This window comes from Mandrillus leucophaeus, unplaced genomic scaffold (assembly GCF_000951045.1).
Source record: "Mandrillus leucophaeus isolate KB7577 unplaced genomic scaffold, Mleu.le_1.0 Scaffold797, whole genome shotgun sequence".
Lineage (NCBI taxonomy): Eukaryota > Metazoa > Chordata > Mammalia > Primates > Cercopithecidae > Mandrillus > Mandrillus leucophaeus.
Genome location: NW_012108663.1, coordinates 498,351 through 503,734, shown reverse-complemented (window position 1 = coordinate 503,734; position 5,384 = coordinate 498,351).

The following is a 5,384-nucleotide window of genomic DNA, read 5'->3' as shown; positions in this document are numbered from 1 at the left end:
TAGTTTTTTGTATTTCTTAGTAGAGACGGGGTTTCACCGTGTTAGCCAGGATGGTCTCGATCTCCTGACCTCATGATCCACCCGTCTCGGCCTCCCAAAGTGCTGGGATTACAGGCTTGAGCCACCGCGCCCGGCCTGATTGTTCTTAAATGTAGAGTTACCATGTGAACTGGCAATTTCACTCCTGAGTATACTGAAAGGCACAGAAAGCAGGGACTCAAACAGATACTAGTACACCAAGGTTCATAGCAGCTTTATTCACAATAGCCGAAATGTGCAAACAACTCAAGTGTCCATCAACACATGAATGACTGAACAAAATGTGGTAAATACATAAAATGGAATATTGTTCAGCCTTAAAAAGAAATTAAATTCTGATGCATGCTATAACATGGATGAACCTTGAAAACATTATGCTAAGTGAACTAAGCCAGACACAAAAGGACAAACATTGCATAATTTTATTTCTATGAGATACTCAGAATAGGCACATTCACAGAGATAGAAAATAGAATAGAGGTTACTAAGAGCCAGGCGAAAGGAAAAATGAGGACTTATTATTTAATAGGTGCAGTGTTTCTGTTTGGAGTGATGAAAACATTCTGGAAATTGATAGTGGTGATGGTTGCTTGACATTGTGAATGTATTTAATGCCACCGAATTGTACATTTTTAAATGGTAAGTTTTATGTTATGTATATTACTACATTTAAAATGCAAAAAAAGTAAAGCCAAGATAGCCAACTTGAAAAAATAAAGGGATGGAGAAATATATACCATGATAACACTAACTAAAGAATGCTGGAATGTCTATATTAATTTCAGAAAAAGAACTTCAGAGCAAGAAAATATCCAGGATAAAGAGGAGCACTACATTGATGATAAAGGGGTCAGTTCTCCAAGAACACATAGCAATCTTTAATGCTATGTGTCCAATAACAGAGTGTCAAAATACATGATGCAAAAACTGATCAAACTGCATGAGAAATAGACAAATTCACAATTATAGTTGCAGATTTTGACAGATATCTTTCAGTAATTGATAGATCAAGTAGAAAGAAAATTAGTAAGGATATAGTGGAATTGAATGCCCCATCAATCAACTGGATCTAATTGATGTTTATGGAATACTTTATTCAACAACAGCAGAATACACATTCTTCTCAAGCTCACATGGATCATTCACCAATATAGACCACATCATGGGCCATAAAAAAAACACCTGAACAAATTTTTAAAACTAAAAATTATACAAAGTATGTTCTCAGTACACAGCAGAATTAAACTAGAAATCTATAACAGAAAGATAACTGAAAAATCCCCAAATATTTGAGGATTAAATAACACATTTCTAAATAGCATACAGATCAAATAAATAGTCTCAAAAGAAAGTTTAAAAACATTTTGAGATAAAGAAAATAAAAATCTAACTTACTGGTTTGTGGGATGCAGGGAAATTCAGAGGAGAATTTATAGCATTAAAAGTATATATTAGAAAAGAAAGAAACTAAAATTAATAATCTAAGCTTCCAGCTATGAAACTAGAGAAAGTAGAATGATTTAAGCTTAAAGCAACTAGAAAAAAGAAAAAATTAAATCAGAAATCAATGAAATTGAAAACAGGAAAACAATACAGAAAATCAACAAAACCAAAAACTGGTTCACTTGTTTGTTTGTTTAAAAAAAAAGTAAATAAGATCAATAAACCTCTAGCTAGGCTGACTGAGGGAAGAAAAAGAAGACAAAAAATTCCAACGTGAAAAATGAAAGTGAAGTCATCACTGCTGATCCTATGGACATTCAAAAGATAATAAAGGAGCAATATGAACCATCTCTATGCTCACAACTTGACAACTTATATGAAATGGAACAATTTCTTGAAAGACACAAACTACTAAACTCACACAAGGAGAAACAGATCATTTGAATAGGCCTATATCTAGCAGAGAAATTGAATTAATCATTAATAATCTTACAAAAAAAATAAGTAACAGGCCCAAATAGTTTCACTGGTGAACTCTACCAAACATTTAAAGAAGAAATGCTACAAATTATCTACAATCCTCTTCCAGAAAAAAGATAAAAAGAATATTCCTTAACTCATACTATGAGGCCAACATTACCCTAATACGAAACCTAATACCAATACCCTAATACCAAAGATAAAGATATTACAAGAAAAGTCAAATACAGGACAAAATCTCTCATGAACACAAATGCAAAAATCCTCTATAAAATAGTATCAGACTGAATCCACAATGTATAAAAACTATACACATGACCAAGTGCAATTTATTTCAAGTATGCAAGACTGGTTCAGCATTCAAAAATCAATTAATGTAATCCACTGCATCAACAGGCCAACAGGCTAAGGAAGAAAAATCATGATCCAGAAAAAGCATTTCCCAAAATTCAAAACCCATTCATGATTTAAAAAACAAACAAAAACAAACAAACAAACAAACAAAACAAAACAAAAACCTCTCAGCAATCTAATAGGGGGGAACTTTTACAATTTGATAAAGAACATCTACAAAAAAACCTGCAGCTAACTTCATACTAATGGTGAGTAACCGGATGCTTTCTCCTTAAGATCAGCAACAGAGAAGGATATACCCTTTCATCACTCCTATTCAACATTATACTGGAAGTCCTAGTTAGTGCAATAAGAGAAGAAAAGGAAATATAGTATACAAATTGGGAAAGAAAAAATAACACCCTGTTCACAGGTGACATTACAGTCTGTGTAGAAAGTCCCAGAAATTGACCAAAAAAACCCCAAACCTCCTAGAACTAATATATACAAATTTCAGTTGCTTTTAATTTCAAATTAGAATTTGAAATTAAAAACACAATAGCATCTACAATAGCACCCAAAATTTAGATATAAATTTAATGTGTATAGGATCTATATGATGAAAACTAGAAAACTCAGATGAAAGAAATTAAAGATAACCTGAATAATTGAGAAAGGTTCTGTGTTCGTGGATTAGAAGGCTTGATATTGTTAAATGTCAATTCTTCCCAATTTAATCTAAAGATTCAATGCAATTCTGATCAAAATCTTAGCAAGTTATTTTCTAGATATCAACAAGCTAATTCTAAAGTTTATACGGAAAAGCAAAATTCCCAGAATAGCCAACAAAATACTGGAGAAGGAGAATAAAGTTAAAAGGTTGACACTATCCAACTTCAAGACTTATTATAAAGCTACAGTAACGGAAACAGTGTGCTACTGGTGAAAGATGGACAAGTAGATCAACGGAACAGAATAGAGGCCCCAGAAAACAGACCTATACATATATAGGTAACTGATCTTTGACAAGGAGCAAAGGCAATTCAATATAGAAAGGATCGTTTTTTCAACAAAACATCCACATGCAAAAAATGACTCTAGACACAGACTTTAAACCTTTCACAAAAGTTAACTCAAAGTGAATCATAGACCTAAACATAAAGTGCACTACTATAAAAGTTCTAGAAGATAACACGAGAAAATCCATGTGACCTGGGATTTGGCAATTAGTTTTTAAATACAATACCAAAGTGCAACCCATGAAAGAAAAAAATGATAAACTGGATTTTATTAAAATTCAAAATTTCTCTGTGAAAGACACTCTTTAGAGAATCAAAAGACAAGCTACACTCTGGGAGAAAATATTTGCAAACCACATATGTGATGAAAAAAACTGGTATCCAAAATATACCATGAAGTCTTTAAACTCAACAATGAGAAAACAAATAACTCAATTAAGAAATAGGCAAAAAATATAAACAGATATCCCACCTAATCAGATACACAGATAGCACGTAAACATATGAAAAGATGCTCAACATTATATGTCACTAGGTATTGCAAATTCAAACAACAATGAGATCCCTCTACACACCTATTAGAATGACGAAAATTTTGGCCAGGCGCAGTGACTCACGCCTGTAATCCCAGCATTTTGGGAGGCCGAGGCGAGCGGATCACCTGAGGTCAGGAGTTCAAGACCAGCCTGACCAACATGGAGAAACACCGTCCCTACTAAAAATACAAAATTAGCCGTGCGTGATGGCTCATGCCTGTAATCCCAGCTACTTGGGAGGCTGAGGCAGGAGAATCACTTGAACCCGGGAGGCGGAGGTTGCGGTGAGCCAAGATGGCGCCATTGTACTCCAACCTGGGCAACAAGAGTGAAACTCCATCTCAAAAAAAAAAAAAAAAAATGACTAAAATTTAAAAAATGGACAAACTCCAGTGCTGGCAAGGAGGTAGAGCTTTGGGAACTCTCATTCATATTTCGTGGGAATGCAAAATAGAGCAGCCACTTTAGAAGACAGTTTGTCAGTTTCTTAAAAATCTAAATATAGTCTTATATGATACAGCAATTGTACTCCTAGATATTTACCCACTGACTTAAAAACCCATGCCCACACAAAGGCCTGCATAGATGTTTATGGCAGCATTATTTATAATCACCAAAAACTGGAAGTTACCAAGATGTCCTCTTATAGGTGCAAGAATAAACAAACTGTGGCGCATCCATACAATGGAATACTGTTGAATGCCAAAAAGAATTGAGCTATCAAGCCATGAAGACACATATTCTTTTGTGAAAAAAAGTCAGCATGAAATGGCTACATACTGCATTATTTCAAGTATATGACATTCTAGAAAAGGCAAAACTGTAGATACAATGATCAGTGGTTCCCCATGACTCAGAGGATGGGCAGTGAGGGGGATGAAAAAGTGAAGCACGGGGGATTTTTAGGGCAGTTAACTACCTGCAATGATAATGTAATGGTAGATACATGACATTATGTATTTGTCAAAATCCATAGAACCTTACAGCACGAAGAGTGAACTTAATGTATATGGTTTTAAAACATCATGTAGGAGGCCAGGATTCTAAGAAGGCATGCAGACTGTGACAAGAGAATCTAACTGTCACACTTACAAATACAGTTAGAAATGAAACAATTTCACCAGATGGACTGGGGGTAATAGATTCTAAGTAATTTTAGAAATGTGTGGAGTAGGGCCAGGTGCGGTGGCTCATGCCTGTATTCCCAACACTTTGGGAGGCCGAGGCAGGAGGATCACTTGAGCCCAGGAGTTGTAGACCAGCCTGGCAACATGGTGAAACCCCGTCTCTATATAAAGTACAAATATTAGCTGGCCATGGTGGTGTGCAACTGTAGTCCCAGCTACTCGGGAGGCTGAAGTGGGACGGTCACCTGAGCCCAGGAGGTCAAGGCCTCAGTGAGCCATGATCATGCCACTGCACTCCAGCCTGGGCAACAGAGACCCTGAAAAAGAGAGAGGAAAGAAAGAAAAAAGGAAAGGAAAGGAAAGGAAGGAAGGAAGGAAGGAAGGAAGGAAGGAAGGAAGGAAGGAAG